Source organism: Euphorbia lathyris, chromosome 9, assembly GCF_963576675.1.
Source record: "Euphorbia lathyris chromosome 9, ddEupLath1.1, whole genome shotgun sequence".
Lineage (NCBI taxonomy): Eukaryota > Viridiplantae > Streptophyta > Magnoliopsida > Malpighiales > Euphorbiaceae > Euphorbia > Euphorbia lathyris.
The window spans coordinates 76,185,383-76,204,311 of NC_088918.1; the positions used below are offsets into that span (position 1 = coordinate 76,185,383).

At 40.3% G+C, this 18,929-nt stretch overlaps 1 non-coding gene across 1 annotated transcript; it reads left to right on the forward strand.

The window, feature by feature from the left end:
* Positions 1-18,443: 18,443 nt before the first annotated feature.
* Positions 18,444-18,550, forward strand: LOC136207629 (small nucleolar RNA R71). Its single transcript, XR_010676760.1, has one exon. It is a non-coding gene; the product is annotated as a small nucleolar RNA R71 (small nucleolar RNA).
* The last annotated feature ends 379 nt before the right edge of the window (positions 18,551-18,929 follow it).

The window sequence follows — 18,929 nt, forward strand, 5'->3', positions numbered from 1 at the left end:
TTTGCAAGTCATTCATCTGATAGTTCATAATGAACTGTGAATAACTTTCCAGGAGGGATTGAAGAATTAAGTCTACACTTAATTCGTTATCCATCACGAATCCAATACTAGAAAGTTTGGTAATGTAGCCAATCATCTTGACACAATGTGTCATGACTGATGTGCCCTCTTACATCCTGCAATGATATAACAGCTTGGATATCTCGTAGCATTCGCACCTGTTTTGTTTCCCAAACAATTCCTTTAGGTGCATGATGACGGAATAGGCATCCATCTCCTCATGTTGCCGTTGTAATTTCGACGTCATCGATGCAAGTATGATGCAGCCGGCATGATCATCATCAGCCTTGTGCTTCTGATAAGCATCAATTTCCTCGATGGGAGCATCATCTTTCGGGATAGGGGGTATCGGTGTATCAAGTACATACCCAATTTTCTCGAACTTCAAAACAATTTTGAGGTTACGAAACCAGTCGGTGAAGTTTGAACCATTCAATTTGTTATCGGTAAGAATGTTTTGTAGATTGGTTTTAGTCATGATTTTAAGAGCGTATGTTTAAAAACCTGAGAGTGAGAAAGAGTAAACGTATGTCATTCATTTGTTTTAAAGTATAACAATCTAAAATTATAGGCCTTTTAATTTATTTCAGATTGCTCCCACTATTTTGCCAAATTAATAATCCTCCATATTAATTCGAAGAATTTCACAAATCCTTTAGTGAGCTAGGATCCTAACTCCTGAGATTTCGCCTTGAGTTTGCTCAACAAGCTAGTCCCATTTGTTAGGTAGATTCATGTAATCAATCACATCTTGAATGTGACTCCTAGGTTATTGGGTTACTAACCACATTAGTAACTAGTATGTTACTCATATTAATCCCAACCATATTGCCCATTAGTTTATGACAACATGAGTTTGCTCATCCAATTATCATAATCTAATTTAAGTATTACCCCATATTCATGAAAGAACGATTTTCGAGAATTCAGGTGTTACCATAAGACCCCGAGCTTGAGTTTGCTCAACAACCCAAAGGCCCCCAGTACTGCCGGCTAAATTATAATATTAGGGAGGGGCAACCGATTTTAATAACTTGCTTATTCCCTTAACTTTTAATGAGGGGTTTTTATTTAAGTCTCATAATCTAACTTAGTCTTGATTTGTTTTAGCATACATCAGACATACATTCACACATACATTAGCGTTATGGACATATCATCTAAATTATTTCGTCGAGCCAGAGACGGAATAAAAGGCCAAACCTAAGGAAATACTAACTATTACATATTTCTCTTTAGGTCCTCCGTCTTCTCCATGGCGCCTTGAAATTACATATTAATTTCTATACTACTAAAAGAAAACTTCAATTGAATTGAAGGGAATCAGATGAGAGGAGAAATTACAATAGATAGTAGAAAGGCAGGACGCGCAGGCCCTATTTCAAAAATACCAAAAGACTAAAAGAGGGTCCAAATATATCCATAACTCCAAACATGCAAAGACTCAATTAAATAAATTTAATTGGTTGATTACATAACTGATTTATGTAATATTTAGGTTAATCACATTAACTCATCAAATTAATTTTCATCCAATTTTACTTCTAATCGCTTTGTATCTTTATATTAATTCTTAGATTAATATAACCACACAAAACGTCAATTATGCATGTCCCAATTATTTTGATTTCAATTCATTTAACGCTTTGATTTACAACTTGGTAAAAACAAACTTTTAAACGAATTTTCATTCGATAATCAAAACAGAAAACTATTAATTTCCGAAACATGTATATATGTAATTTATATTCAAAACTAATTTTGAACACATATATATATCAGATTTTCAAAACGGTTGAAAAGCGATTTTCAGAAATAGGAAAAACTACAATAGATTTCCGTTTTATCTTTAGAATCAATAAAGCTAATTTTATTAATCTAACCATAAAACTAATAGATTTTGTTATAATGATTATCAACTGAAATAATTAGGAACATATGCATAATCTATTTTACTTATTTATCTTTAGAATTAATTAATCAAACAATTTGTTAATTAATCCTAACCATAAATATTCATTCAATCCTATTGAAAACTTCTAAATTTCATATATGAAATAACGGATTTAACGATGGCTCTGATACCAATGAAGGAAATTAGGCTAAGGTAAAGCAGCGGAAATATAAAAATTTTAGCCAACTTCCATTTAACCGTAGGATCCGTTAACCGTTATTTCATATAAAGAGGGATAAGAAGGAATACCTTTTGAAGAACTTATCTGCCGTTGTTAATGAAGTGCCCACAACTCTTCTCCGAGTTTTCCAAGCACACAGAAAACACAATCAGATTAAGTTAGAATCAACCGTATGAGATGCAACCAAAATAGATTGCCTCTAATAAATCAACACAAGATCAAAGAGAAAAGAGATGGATGAGATTAATCGATTGACGGAAGCCGTATGAATTCTTGTCCACGAACTTGGGGATGGGAATTCACTTTCTCTCTCTAAATGCAATTTTCGAAAAACACAATGAGGGGAGGAGGAAGCATGAGTCGAAATTCACATGAGGGAGGGGTATATATATTTTCTTGTATCTAAACCCTAGTTAGATAGGAATAGGATACTTAATAGGAATCCAATTCGGAATAGGATTTCTAATTATTATCTTACTATATATCTAATATAATTAGGATAATAATAAATAACCTAGTTAGATAATAATAGGAGTATATTAATCTAATTAATACTCCTAACTTGATTATTTCTTAATTAATTTTAATTCCACAATCCTAATCAAATTAGGATGAATGGAATAAATTAATTCCTTACCAAAACATATATAAATTTCGGCCCCTCCATATAATTGGGCCTTACTGGGCTTAATTTTGGCTTCTATCTATTAATCATATCCATCTCTCTTTTGGTTCCAAGTCTTATGTGTGATCCATTAGGTTCTTACTACTTCTGGCCGTATGCAACTATTAAATTAATTTCTTCAAGAATTATATTTAATCCTTGCATAACGGAATGATGTACAGAGCATGTTATCGGCATGTCCGTAATCATTCCCTAGAGTCCGTTAAGAAGACAGGTTGATTCTGCCGTTAACCCTTTCGTATTAGTTACAGTATAATTCGATCCTTTATCAACTACATCCTTGAACTGAATCTTATGAGTATGGATGATGTCAAGTCACATATAGCGAGACATTTGTTTTACTTGTTTAAGCCGAGTCAACTCAAATAGATAGGTTAAGTGAAATCTGTATTTCTACTCTTAAGCTATCACCTTGCAAGGATTTAGAGTCGAGTCTTCCACAAGCGATCCTTGGACGTATCTCCCATTTATCGGGAGTGATAAATGCTCAATCCAATGTATAACTACCCTGACATTACCTCCTATGACACCCAACCTTTGCAGTTCACACCCCAGAGTCATCTCTGTTAAGGATCGTGGGACCACAGGATCAAAGTCTCACATTCAGTAATTCAGGATGACCAATTAACATTCCTTTGAGTCTGAGGATTACTTATACCTATTAATACCAATGAGATGAACAGGTGACAAGGATGAATCTACCCATCATGTTATCTTAAATCGGATCCCCAATCCTAATGAACGACATTTCATCGGATCTATGTAACTGTCCAGATATCTATATATATGAAGCTTGTGAGATCAGCTTTCTGTCGGACAAAAGACATTGTTACATACAAGTCTCAACAGTGATATATCAATCCTAAACATATCACTTGACTTGGGGTGGTTTTAAGTTTATTAGTTTATTATAAAGTTTTGTCTCACTTCATGCTTGTATGAACACTTTATAATCACTTTAAACAAACTTACGGATTTCCTTTTATTAGACTTTATTTAGTGCTTAAAAGGGATTGCCTTTATATAGTTATAAACATATATCTCATTAAAACAAATGATATAAAGAACAATTCATTTACAATAAGTTTGTATCCTGCAATAATTGACTATAGGACACTAAACCCCAACAGCTTAAAGCTCGATGCTCGTGTTCGTGCACTCATGGAGACACGCCACTTTGGATGTTTATTTGAGATGAAAGAACCTGCCTATCGGGAGCTGACACTTGAGTTCTTGGCCACATTTAAGCATAATGTTGAGATAACAGACCCCAAAGAAGAGGGAAAGTTCAGCTTCAGACTCATGGGGCACACCCAGAGGCGTTCGCTTAACCTGTTTAACCAGATGTTGGGTGCTGCCGATGATGATGACCTAGAATCCGACAGCTACAAAGAAGCATTCACCAAAACACCAGATGTATTTAACCCTACAGATTTCTGGGAATCGATTTCAGGGCAGAAAAACTATGACGGGAGCGTGTCCAAGGCTTCCAATATTGATGATTATGCGGTTCGGTATTTGCACAAGCTAATATCTAGCACAATATTTTCCCGAGAAAATCAAGCCACCATGCCACATGCATATCTCACCACTTTGTGGAGTATGGTAGTTGGGCCGAGAATGAATCTGGGGTACTGGTTTGGTGAATACATCAGCGCCTTTTGTAAGAAAAACTCTTCACTCATCTGTTGCGGAAGCATCATCATCCGGATCGCTGAGTCTATCGGAGTTTTTAAGCCCGAAGACCACTCTTGGCTTACCATAGTGAACCACCCGGACCAGATTAACCTCCGGAGCTTGCAGAAGATGTTGTTTGGAAAAATGGTGAATGGGAAGTGGATATGGATGTCAGATTTTTGCGCATCCAAGAAAGTAGAAAGCCGCAAACGGAAGAACGAACCAACTGTGTCTGTATCATCAGACTCTGAACAAGTCGAGTTGCCCAAAGATTTGAGTTTCTATCAGAAGTGTGCCAGGCTATCCAGTGAGGACATCATGGATAAGTTCAATTCCTTATTTGCACAGAATTAAGCCAATCGTGAAATGATATTCGCTCTGGAGCAGAAGTACGAGGCTCAGCAAGGATCAATTGATATGCTTAAGAATATCTGTATTGAGGAACATGGCAAGGAAAGTCTGTCTGGTTTTTCTGTAAAAATCCTGGTAAGAAACATGCCTGCAACACCTGCTAGTGCTAATGTTAACGCTAATGCTGATGCTTCCTCGAAAGGGGAAGGCATTTGTTAGGCATGAAATTGACTAAGTTTAACAGAGCATTTGTAAAAGATTTTGGGGTGTTTTTTTGTTATTTGATAAAGAATGAGGGCTGATTATTGTCTTTATGCAGATAAGCAAAGATAAATGTTGAACTCGCTGAAAACAGCTTGTTTGGCTACTGCCAAAGAGGAGTAGAGCCTGTATTAGTCCAGCGGTCAAACGTCGGATATCCAATGATGGACAACGACAGATCAGGGGTAGCAGAGGCAGAGGCAGAGCGGCAGGTGGAAGTGTGTTGCGGAGGTGTTTCTCAATGTAGCAAGATGACATGATGTTTCGACCCTTGAGTGTTCAAGGGTCAAAAAGGATTCTTAATCATTCCATTTTATTTTCTTTTTAGTTGACTTTTGTTATGAAATGGTACTTTTTTTTATGTACCAGTTTTGCCCCTTTCTTTCTTCTTTAAGTAGGCGTTTAGAAAGGAAGAAAGGGAGTTTGGATTTTGTTTTATCTTTGAATATAGTTTTAGTTTAGAAGAAAATGAGAGCTCCCATAGAGTCTCAAGCTGTATCAAGAACATCAGATTGCTCACTGCTCAGTATGAGTGAGTAGTCCCTTTTGAATAGGCACGGCCTGACCGAGCCGGTTGTCGCGCCCATGCCCGCGGACTGCGAACTGTTTATTTATTTGATGTGGCTTCCGCTCTACTGGTTTTCAACGGTATTGGATAGTCCCTCTAAGGAGACTATTGTCTGGTTTTCGAGTCGCCATCAATCAGTTTGACGGTCTGATTGGACACCGATTTGGTTCCGAATTAACCCTTTCGGGTTGGTTTGGATAAGATAGTTGATAACAAGTGGAGAATTTCTGATCGGAGTTCGTCTCTATGGGGGGCATCGTTGGGTTCGATGGGGGAAAGCTCCGATGCCAAAGTTAGTAGAGATTTGGAGAATAAACTGAATTGACAAAGCTTAGAGAATATATAAAGTATGTGTACCTTTGATAGCCCTAGATGTAGGCTATTTATAGAGTTGGTGAGTTATAACAGCTTAGTTCCATTAATGCTTCATTAATGGCGGGTTACAGGATTCCTTTAAGATGTCCGTTAAAGGAAATTAATGCTCATTTAATGGCTTTCATTCCTGCGTCTAACCTGACCGTTTATAAGGAGATTCGCCTTGGTGATCCGCCCGCGGATCTCATAGGATCCTGTCTTTGTGATCAGCCTTTGGCGGAGCTCTTTGATACGCCGGACGTGGCGCGTCTTGTGGTTAATATCTTCCTTGGTCCTCAGATAATCTCAATGTTATCAGAAGCCCCCGTAAAATGCCTAAAAGTCCTTTAGGGCTTTTGATGTGCCTTGCACCATCATCATTTCAAGCATTTAATGTGCACCATATTCAAGACCATTCGACTGGTGACACGCGGTGATGGCGCGCTGTTCCAGGAGAGAGAGCAGAGATGTCTTTTCGACATCTTCTCCTCCTTTCCTTCTTTCTTTCATTATTCTCATTCTTTCAACAGTAATTTCTCTTTTGTTCCAGAGAAGTTTTTCTTCCGGAATCCCAGCTTTTCCTCATCGATTTTTATGTAAGTTCTCACTTCCTTTGCTATTTCTATCTCTTGTTGAATGTTTATGAGTTGTTCTTCCTCTTCCGAAGCAACTATTGATCTTTTTAACTTAACATCAGCCTCAGACGTTGAGTTTAGTTGGTCCACTTCGTCCTCTTCGTCGGAGACTCTTTCTTCAGACTGTACGAATAGCATAGATTTAACTGAGTTGCGAAACTCGGTGTGTAATAGGAGTAGAACTCGTTTAGGTATTTTTAGGAGATTTTTTGGGATGGATGCCTCTTCATCTATCCCTGTTAGGAGAAAAGCTCCTCGAGCTGCTTCTACCTCATCCCGCATGAGCTATGCGGATTTGGCGTATCTGGCGGATAGCTTTCCTTGGATAAAGAATTATGAGACTTTGTTAGCTGAGGTGCATCATAGACCCGCGGATCCGCCAAACGGTTATCTGACCGTTTATTATAGTCATGTGGAGAGAGGCTTTCATCTACCTCTTTCAAAGATGATGGCGGATATCCTCTCTTACTTCGATATCACCGTATGCCAACTGCACCCGAATGGTTGGCTAGATTTAGCACTTGATTGCTACTTAGCTTCTAATCTTGGGGTAGTTTGTATGCCCCGTGTCTTCCGCGCTCTTCATAAGCCTAGTAAGCGAACCTCGAAGTCGTTTTATACTTTCTCCAAATTTGGGTTGTACGCCCCTTTTCACGGTAAAATGTCCAATGTCCATTGCAGGGATGAAAAGTTCTTCTTTGTGAAGATAAAGGAGAACGAACCCCTAGGTTTTCCCTCCTGCTGGAACCCCAAGCCTTTGCATATGACAGGAGATATGCGCATTTTGACGGAGACTGATGAAGTCTATATAGAAACTTTGAGGGAGGTGAAGGCGGGCTCCTGGTCATATACTGATGCTTTGGATTTTATGCTGAGCGATGTTCCTCTGATCCGCCAGGAAGAGGACAAGCTTGTTTATTCCCGGATTGCACAATTTGATCAAGGTAACATAGAGTTTCTTCTCTTTTAATTGTTGGATTTTGCTTCATTTGGCAGGGGTGTATCTAAGGCCTATGACGCTCTTGCAGAGAGGCGCAAGAAGTTGATGGAACTGGCGGCTCAAAGGAAGGCTACAGCGATGAATCCACAAAAGGATAGCGGTAAAAGTAAGGCGGATGCCTCTGACGATCCGCAACTGAAGAGAAGAAGAGCACCTCCTGCTTCGAAGCTAATGGCAGATGCTCAAAGGTCCGCCACTTCGGTGGTGAGGGAAGATGACCTGGTAAGTCTTTCCACTCTATTCGCCTTTTTAGTTGTATCTTTGCAGTGTTTTGACATTGGCATCGTTTATTCAGGTGGTGAAGCCTGACCTAGGCAAATACTGGGCTTCCAAGTATGGGGACCATGGGACTTTGAGGAATGAGTCCCTCATCAATGATCTGGACGAGGCTTTTAGCTAGTTAAGCTTAGTCCAGAGTAAATATAGCAAAGTCCTCGCCTCGACTCACATCTAAAGATCCCGAATGGATCTTATCGAGGTAAAACCTTGTGGTTTCAGAAAACGTTCTAATCCATGATATATTCTGATGCATGGTCTATATTTTCCTTAGCAGGTATTTACTCGACTCCGTTTGGTTGAGTCTGAGATTCTCCAGGGCGTGGTGGACAAGGCCACCATAACGAGGCTAGAAAGTGAAGCTGCATCCGCTGCGTCCGCCCTTGCCCAGAAAGATGCCGATCTTGCTTAGAAAGATGCTGAGATAAAACAGTTGCAGGAGAAGATCGAGAAGGATAAGAAGGAACGGGCAGAGGCTTTGGAGGCAGCAGAGTACACAGCTGGAGAGCAAGCCTTTTATTATGGCGAGCTGCTGATCGCCTACTTTTAGGAGACATATCCTGACTTGGATTTTGTGGATCCGCAGTTCGAGATCCCTGCCCCGGACGAGGTTCAGAAGCTTAACCAGATAGAGGATTCAAGGAGCTTCCTTCGTGCTCAGGTTCGGAAGTCCATAGAAAAAGCTGCTAAAGGGGGCGAGGTGGCGGATGACGTGACCACTGATCCAACTTTTGACCAAGAAGCTATACCTTTAGAGAAGGAGAATGCTCCTGTTGGCGTACCCCCTATAGCTGAAATTGGAAACTCCCAGGCAAGTGTGTCTGGCGAGAAGAACATTGAAGGGGATACGCCCGCTCCAGTGTAACTTTTTGTTTTTGTTTTAATTGTAAACAGTACAATTTGCATTTTAATTTACTTTTTGAGTAATTGCATGATTCTTACAAGTGCTTTGTAGAATATAACTTAGAGTAGGTAGCTAGCCATACCCTTGCATGAAAAACCTTTGTGAAGGTTTAGTTTAAGCTGTTTTATTCCTTAAAAAGGAAGTAAAGCTTGCCTAGGGGATCAACTTACTTTCCTATCTTTGAGGTGAAGTGATCCGCCCGTAGGGCTTTCTATTTAGACTCTTATTTGGGAAGAGTTGAGAGTGTAAAAACCTTGCGTCCAAGGAATGTTTTAACTCATTCGGTGTCCGACCAATTTGGTGCCCGACCAATGGTGATAATAATTGTTTAGATTGATACCCCCCCTAAATTGTGACCATAGGAATATTTATATTACTCATACTGAAATCTTAACAAAAGAAGAGAACATAAATATTTGAACAATTTTTATTTATTGATAGGAGATTTACATTTAGCAGATCTTACATGTGAGCCTCATTAAAACCTTTAACAAGAAAAAGCACTTGGGAAAAAAACTTATTAAAGGAAAAAGAGTACTCAAGACCTGTTTATCGCGTTTTCACTCCTTGGCGTAATACCTCTTGAGGTTATGGAGATTCCAAGTTCTTGGCAATAGACGTCCTTCCATGTCTTGTAACTTGAAGGTGGCGGATCCAATTTTCTCGATAATACGATAAGGACCTGTCCAGTTGATCCCGAATTTTCCCTTTCCCTCTTGGGACTGGATTTTATCAGCTTTGCGGAGTACTAAGTCTCCTTCATTGAGATCCACCAACTTGGCATGTTTATCATGATAAGCCGCAATGCGCTGCTTGTAAACGGCCAGCCTAATATACGCATTTTCTCGCTTATCCTCTACGTGATCAAGACTTTCCTTTAGGCGTAGATGGTTCTTATCTTCACAGTAAAATGCAACTCTGTCGCTTGGAATCATTATCTCAATAGGGATGGCTGCTTCTATGCAATGAGACAGGGCGAATGGTGTTTCCCCTGTGGCCGTTCTTGGAGTAGTCTGATACGCCCATAAGACATTCATCAACTAATCCGCCCATTTTTTGTCATGTTCTCCTAGCCTTTTCTTTATCCCTTTCACAATTGTCCGATTTGTGACTTCGGTCATGCCGTTAGATTGGGGGTAATAAACCGAGGAGAATCTGTTTAGGATGCCCAATCCCTCACAGAAAGCTTTAAACTCTGTACAATTAAGCTGTGTACCATTTTCAGATATAATGGTGTGTGGAATACCGTACCTTCCCACAATGTTGTCTTTATGCTCCACCATTCTTTCTGCGGTGATTGACGATACAGCTTCTGCTTCTACCCATTTGGTGAAATGGTCTACCGCTACTATCACGTATCTCCTTTGTTTACGAGTGGTTGGAAAAGGTCCCACGATGTCTATGCCCCAGATGGCGAATGGCCTTCCCTCCACAATTGGTCTTTGGAGATTTTGAGGAACATGTGAATCATTGGCATGAATTTGGCAATTATGGCATGTCTCCACCAGCTTCTGTGCGTCCAGCTCAGCTGTGGGCCAATAGAATCCCATTAGTCTAGCTTTTTTGATCATGGAGGCGGATGCCTCATGAGCCCCACAGGTTCCTTCATGTAATTCTTTAAGGATATTGCACCCTTCTTCTGGTAAGATACATTTCAACCATGGATGATTAAAAGATTTTCTGTAAAGATGATCATTCATCACGGAGAAATAAGCTGCTTTTCGAACTATCCTCCGAGCCTCTTCCTGATCTGTAGGTAAGGCGCCATCTGATAGGTACTGGCGGATTGATGTTCGCCAATCATTCTCTACCGCCGCCAATAAAGTTATCTCCTCTGTGACGAAGGCAGGAGATGCTTTGATTTCAAAGGGACACTGAAGATCAGTCCAATTGGCACTACTGCAAGCCAATTTAGCTAGATGGCCTGCTTCGATGTTTGATCCTCTAGGTACATGAACCAACTCCCATTTAGTGTCTTTGGCTTCTAGGTGATCCAGCAATTTCTTTCCTTCAGACGCATATTTGGCCAAAACCTCATCTTTTACCTCGTAATTTTTGATCACTTGATTGACCATTAATTTGGAGTCACTATAAATTACGATCCTTTCCGGAGTGATCTATTTTAACAAACGCAACCCAATATCAAAGCCTCGTATTCCGCGGCATTGTTTGTTGCTAGAAAATCAAGTTTAGCTGCATACCGTAGTTTTATATACTGAGGGCCTTGGATCACAATTCCAATTCCTGCACCATCCGACGAAGAAGCTCCATCGGTATACATTGTCCACTCCTCTACTGGAATCTTTGGGAGATTCATTCCTTCGTCAGTAAATTCGTTTATGAAGTCTGCCAAGACCTGACTTTTTAAAGCGGATCGCCCTTCGTACCGTACATCAAACTCGCCTAGGCGAATCGCCCACTCCATCAGGCGTCTAGAGGTGTCTGGTTTCTCCAGCACTTTTCTCATAGGTATATGTGTCCGAACTATAACAGTATGAGCTTGAAAATAGGGCCTGAGGCGGATAGCGGTGGTGACAATAGCTAGAGCCATTTTGTCCAGTCTGGAGTATCTAGTTTCAGCATCTTTCAACACTTTGCTCACATAATAGATGGGATATTGCTGCCCATCTTCCTCCCTGATCATAACCGTACATATGGCTTTATCAGTAACTGAAACATACATATAAAGAGTTTCACCTTTTATTGGTCGACTCATCAAGGGCGGCTCTGTCAAGAATCGTTTGATTCCCTCGAACGCTTTTTGACAATCTTCATTCCATTCAAATGCCTTTTGCTTCTTGATAACTTCATAGAAGGGCTGACATCTACGCGCCGAACATGAAATGAACCTGCCCAAGGCTATGATCCGCCCATTGAGGCATTGTACCTCTCTTACATTCTGAGGTGCCTGCATGTTTAACACATCTTTAATTTTGTTCGGATTGGGGCTTACTCCTTTCTGACTGATCATGTATCCCAAAAACTTTCCGGATGTGGCACCGAAGGTACACTTCTCTGGATTTAACTTGATATTGTGACGTCGGAGTACGCCCAGTACCTCCTTTATATCCTCTGCATGTTTCTCCACTGTGGTACTTTTGATGATCATGTCATCCACATAGACGGAGAAATTGTCACCTTGGCTATCTGCGAATATTTTGTTCATCATCCGCTGATATGTGGCTCCTGCATTTTTCAAGCCAAAGGGCATGACTTTGAAACAGTAAGTAGCTTGGTGAGTCACAAATGAAGTCTTGATTCTATCGGAAGGCTCCATGGGGATCTGATGATAACTCGACTTCACATCGGTGAATGAGTACATGGCATGCCCGGCGGTTGCATCTACTAGAACATCAATGCATGGTAAAGGATAATTGTCTTTAGGACAAGCTTTGTTGAGATCTGTAAAATCAATACACATACGATATGATCCGCCAGGTTTTTTAACAAGGACCACGTTCACCAGCCACTGAGTGTATAATACTTCTTCAATGGCATCTGCTCGTTTGAGTTTGGCGATTTCTTCCTCAATCACCTTCTGTCTTTCTGGACCACGTGTTCTTCTTTTCTGGGCTATGGGAGTGGCACTGCTGTCAATGTTCAGCTTGTGTGTGATTATGTCAGGATTAATTCCTGGGAGAATTTCATCCTTCCAAGCGAAGACACTTTCGGCATCAAGGAGAACTTTAGTGATAGCATCTTTGATTTCCTCTTTTAGTCCTTTCGCCATTCGTACCTGCTTCTCATCCGCCAAAAGGTACATTTCTGTCTCGCCTAAGGCCATTGTTGTAAGATCCTCTTCATCTTCTTTTGGCGATTGTGGGTGAATAGCTAAAGATGTTGTATATGTTTCTTGGGCTACTGTTTGGCTTCCTTTGATCATTACATCTCCCTTGACCGTTGGGATATAAAGTGTTAGATGGCGTATGGAGATAAGAGCTGCAGTCTCGGAGATAAAAGGACCCAGAATGACATTGTAAGCCAATTGTCCGTCCAGGATAGAAAACTCCAAGTCACCTCTCCAGATTTGATCCTCATCTGACAGTTCACAATCCAAAGTTACCTGACCTTTTGTTCGGATGGTGTGTCCGGTTATGCCCAGGATGTCTACTGCTGTCGTCTCTACTTGAATATGATCAATCATCAATTTAGCAAAGGCACCTCTGGTGATGACGTTGCAAGAACTTCCCGTATCAATCATCACTCTCTTCATCTCCCAGCCCTCTATCATCATTGTAATGACCAAAGCATCCGCATGTGGTGGGATCTCTGGACCACTATCTGCAAACGGGCGATTCAAAGATGCTTTATCCAGAGCTGCGGTTTTTGCTTTCTTTTGTGCAGGTTGATAGTCGAGTCCGCCTGTAATGACATGGATAGTTCCTTTGGCATTCTTCTTTGAGTCATCCCTGGTTCTATCATTATCTCCCTTCTTTCCATCACCTTGGACGAACTGGTCCAACTTTCCTTTTTCGATAAGTCTCTCGATCTCTCTGGCCAATTCCCAGCATGCATCTGTATCGTGGCTATTTGTCCTGTGATATTTGCAATATTTTTTGGAATTCTTACCAATATTGGTTGACTCCTCCCTTTGGGATCGGGGTATGAAATGCTCCGTTTATGCTGGCTATTCTCCACCCACATGAGTATCTCACTCTTAGAAGCGTTGAGTGGAGTAAAGTTAGGAACAAATGTTGATTTATGTCTAGAGCCCTTATTCCTATTTCTGGAAGAAGAATCCCGATTTTTATCCTTCTCATGATCACGGTTATGAGAGTCGCCCTTAGACTTACGTGCTGGAGATAATGTTTCACGGCGTATGTCATCTACCTCCATGAATGCTTTGCATCTCTCGATTAGATCCGCCATATTGTGGGGTTTTCGTCGGATCAAGTCCTCCTGTAAGCTTTTACATGTCGTATTTTGAGCCAATGCCTCCGCAGCTATAGAAACATCCACATCAACAATTCGTATGCACAGCCTGTTGAAGTTATCAACATACTCCCGGAGAGGTTCATTAGCCTTCTGTTTTAACTCAAAAAGCTTGCGAGATTTGATGACTGGTGGAATACATCCAGCGAACTTTGCACAAAATTCTCTGCTTAGCTGGTCCCAGCTGTCAATTCATCCAGGAGGCAAAGATTGGAACCAATCATATGCAGGCCCGCCCAGGGTTGTGATGAACATTCGGCATAAAACAGCTTCGCTAACGTGGTTTAGACCAAGCAACATCCGATACTTCCTCGCATGAGCCTCAGGGTTATCTGTGCCTGTATAAAGAGGAATGTTAGGAATTTTCTGGTTCCGGGTAGCTTCCTCAGCCTCGATCCAGGCCGTGAAGGGCGAATCCCTGTTGGCGAATGGGTTGTGCCTGGCCTCCTCCTCATTCATACGAATCACGGTTGCCCTAACTTGTTCTTCAAAGTTTCCTGGTTCTCGCCTTCGGCGTCTATGTTGTGGTGATCTGGTTGGAGATCTACTGGGAGAAGTTGAACTACTAGATCCAGAAGATGGATCTGATGGTGAACGTCCGCCTCTACCTCCTGATCCGCCTCCATTACCAAGTCCGCCTCTATCTGATCCACCACCTCCTGAACCGCCGGCTCCTGATCCGCATATATTTAACCGATCCTGACCTCCGGGGTTCCCTGCAGAGACGTGTCCAATGTTTGTTGGTCGGGAGGATGATACTGGCGGGCCGGTATTCCGATTTGTGTCAATAGGCCTTTTACTATATCGACGTACTGGAGATGGAGGTGATCGACCTTTGCGAGAAGAACCTGGCTTTCACGACGGAGAGGTTTTACGATGCTTTTCTATCCGTTGTTTCTTATGCCTTTGCGAACCAGAACCTCCCTCTGGGAGTCCAGATCTCACATGCCGGGGGACGCTAGAAAATAATTCACGGTTGATTGGCGGTACGCCAGATGGCATGGCAGTGGTGACCACAGAATCCGTTGCGGTTGCCTGAAGAAACGAGGAGCTTTGTGCCTGTGGGCCCAGGAACATTTGATGTGGCCATGGTGTAGTTGTTGATGTTGATGCCAAACTCCAAGTTGGAGGGATAATCATATATGACCGCATACGATTACCCATTTCGGTTCCATACGCCCTTTCAATTGCGCCTGCCCACATATGGATCATTGTCGCAGGTGGCATGCTCACTTCTGTTTGATCATCCTGAACAGTGCTAGTCGCCGGTTGACTAGATGGTGTTACTGATGGAGTTTCCATCCCTGAGGTGGGATTTTGATCTTCACTTGTCATATTTTTCGAAATGTTCTTGTAAAAACCTTGATTTGATTAAGGCTCCATGATCATCGCACCAATTGATAACAAGTGGAGAATTTCTGATCGGAGTTCGTCTCTGTGGGGGGCGTCGTTGGGTTCGACGGGGGGAAGCTCTGATGCCAAAGTCAGTAGAGATTTGGAGAATAAACTGAATTGACAAAGCTTAGAGAATATATAAAGTATGTGTACCTTTGATAGCCCTAGATGTAGGCTATTTATAGAGTTGGTGAGTTATAACAGCTTAGTTCCATTAATGCTTCATTAATGGCGGGTTACAGGATTCCTTTAAGATGTCCGTTAAAGGAAATTAATGCTCATTTAATGGATTTCATTCCTGCGTCTAACCTGACCGTTTATAAGGAGATTCGCCTTGGTGATCCGCCCACGGATCTCATAGGATCCTGTCTTCGTGATCAGCCTTTGGCGGAGCTCTTTGATACGCCGGACGTGGCGCGTCTTGTTGTTAATATCTTCCTTGGTCCTCAGATAATATCTCAATGTTATCAATAGTGGTCTGCGATGATTCTAATTTCGGTTTCTGGTTACATGTAGGGAAGAGACGTAATCTCACCCTACCCCGTCCGATAAATCAGTACTGTTATATTTCTGCCTGCTTGTTTTACGTGTTCGTGTTCGGTATTGCTTTGATTGCTGACTGGGTTCATTCAAGCCTTTCTTCATTGTTCATGAAGTCTCTTGGATCCGTGAATGGATATGGGTCATAACATGACCATACTCACTGGTATGAGGAGGTTTTAATGCACAATAATGTTGGCTACCTCGCTTGAATTTTTAATTGCGTAAGGATTATCACATAACCTTACGCGTTGTTTTTTATTCTAAGACGACTCTTTGAGTTTGTTTAATAATTTTTATCGTGTTTTAAATGTCGTAATCGTATACACGGTTATCACATAACCACATACAGAGAGTTCGAGACTATATCATTTGCGGGATTAACGTTCGTGAACCATTCACGTAGTTATGACATAACTATGTGTAGCGGGTTCGATGATCGAAAAATATCAAGAAAATAACATTGAGTTGTAGAAACGACTTTGATAACCGTGTATACGATTATAACATAACCTTATACATGGAGCTTAATATTTTTTAAGGTATATTGACATTATCTTCGAATGATTTGTCGTTTCTATTTACCATACATACGGTTATGACATAACCTTATATAGCGGTTTAATATGTTTTGAGGATATTACTATTATTTTTATGTGATTTTATTATTTCATATTTACCATGTATACAATTATGACATAACCCTATGCATTGGGTAATAGATAACGTTACTATTATTCGTGCACGCTTTATCATTTTTTATTTACCGTGCATACGGCTATGACATAACCTTATGCATTGGGTAATAGAGTTAATTGGGGGTTCGTGAGGGACCTATATCGCTTAGAAATTCGAATCATGTTTTCATTAATTTTAAGCCGACGTTTGAGAAGCTAAAAGATATTTGGATTAAACAACAAACTTAAGTTAACGGGGTCTACGGAAGGGATTTATTCACAAACTAACATAAACTATAAATAGTTAAGATTAATCTAAACTAAAAGGGAAATAAATAAATTCAAATAGTTAATTAATTAACAACTAGTAGACTATATTAAGTTAAAATAAACTAGAATTAAGCTTTAACAATTAGTTAGGTAATTAAAATAAATGAATAAATTGAGAATTATTAATAAAAAGGAAACAAATGGACTTTAAACAATTTAAAGAGAAAAAAAAGCCTTAAGGAATGGGTCGGCCCCATTTTGTATTCGGATCCAGTACTATTGACCCGGTTCCTCCTCATCCCTTTACGATTTAGGGATTCCTAATTTCCTCTCGACATATTCGATCTTCTTCCTTCTCCCACCTTCACCATCTTCTCACCGGCGGCTGGTTTCGATTCAGAGCGGCGGGGATCTTGCCTTAGCGTTTGCCGGCGACGATTTCACCTGAGGGGCGTCGGAGACTGGTCGGTTTATTTCTGATAGTGGGATGTTCCACTAGGCTGGATGGAAGGAGTGAAATGCATCTGCCGCGACATCAGACCGGCTTCGGATTAATTCATCCCGCGTCCTTATTGGTTTACTTGATACTATCGAACTACAATCTTCAGTTGGCGAAATGGATGAAATTCCTTCCCAACTAATCTTCTTCGAAATTAAATCTTTCAAGAACTTTCCATAATTAGGAATTTGCGTAATTGAATCCATAAATGTTAAATTAATATGCAAATTTTTAAGTTTATCTAAAAATGATAAAAGTTGTTTGTCATGGTCCTTATTTCGGATCTTGTGTGGAAAAGGTGGTTTTGGTACAAAAGTTTTTGTACCAGAGTCAATTGGTGCATCTTTTTTTTTTAATGTATCTTCTTTGGAATTTGGTAAATCAGTTCCAGGTAAAGTTGAATCTCCGGGAATTTCCGGACCTAAATAGTTTTTCCCTGAACGAAGAGTGATAGCCTTTACATGCTCCTTCGGATTTTCTTCCGTTTGGCTGGGAAGACTTCCCTCTTTTTGGGATGGAATTGATTTAGCAAGTTGTCCAATTTGAACCTCCAAATTATGGATGCTAGATGATTGGTTTTTAATAAGCTGATCGAATTTATTCTCGATCCGTTTAAAACCATCGTCTTGATTACTTATTTTTCCATTCATATCATCTATAAATTTGTCGATCTTAGAAGATAGAGTGCTAATCGTATCTTTTGATTGATTTTGATAGTTATTGTTACGATATTGATTAGCATTTGCATTATTGTTATTATTGTCTCTCCAGTTAAAGTTAGGATGATTTCTCCATCCATGATTATAAGTATTAGAATAAGGATTATTAGTTTGGTTTTGTCCTTGGACAAAATTTACCTGTTCGATCTCATCCATACCTTCATAATCAATATCCGTTTGGATTTGATTACCATTAGGATCACACGGTGCCATAAACCTATCAACTTTGTGCGATAAGGCAGAAAATTGGGCTTGTAACATTGCAACTGGATCAAGATTCACTATACCTTTAACCGATGATGTGTTTGAAGATGATGGTTTTGCCATTGGTATATGTCGACATTCCGCGGGCCACATACTACTGTTGATTGCCATTTCCTCCAAAAGTTCTCTTGCTTGGGCGGATGTCTTCTTCATAAATAACCCTCCAGACATTGCATCTAATGAACCTCTAGTTGTAGAATTTAATCCATTATAAAATGTTTGCATTAAAAGTTCAGTGGGCAATTGGTGGTGTGGGCATAAACGTTGAAGTTCTTTAAAACGTTCCCAAGCCTCATAAAGAGTTTCATTGTCATTTTGTAAAAAAGATGTCAACTCTTTTATGACTCTTGCGGTTTTTGCTAAAGGAAAATATTTTGATAAAAATGCTTGGGCAAGTTGGTCCCAAGTTTCAAATGTTGCGGCTGGCATAGAAGTTAACTATTCTTTGGCTCGATCCTTCAAAGTAAAAGGAAAAAGGCAAAGTTTGAGTGCTTCGGCTGGCACGTCACTAATTTTAAAAGTGTCACAAATTTCTAAGAAATTTGTCAAATGGGTATTAGGATTTTCGTTAGGTAGTCCATAAAACGTTACGTTGTTTTGCAACATATTAAGCAAAGCAGGCTTAATTTCAAATTGATTTGCGTTTATACGGGGTCTAACTATACTGTTTGTTACACCAGCCACTCCTAGCCTAGCATACTCCATAAGTGTTGCCATATGTTCTGCC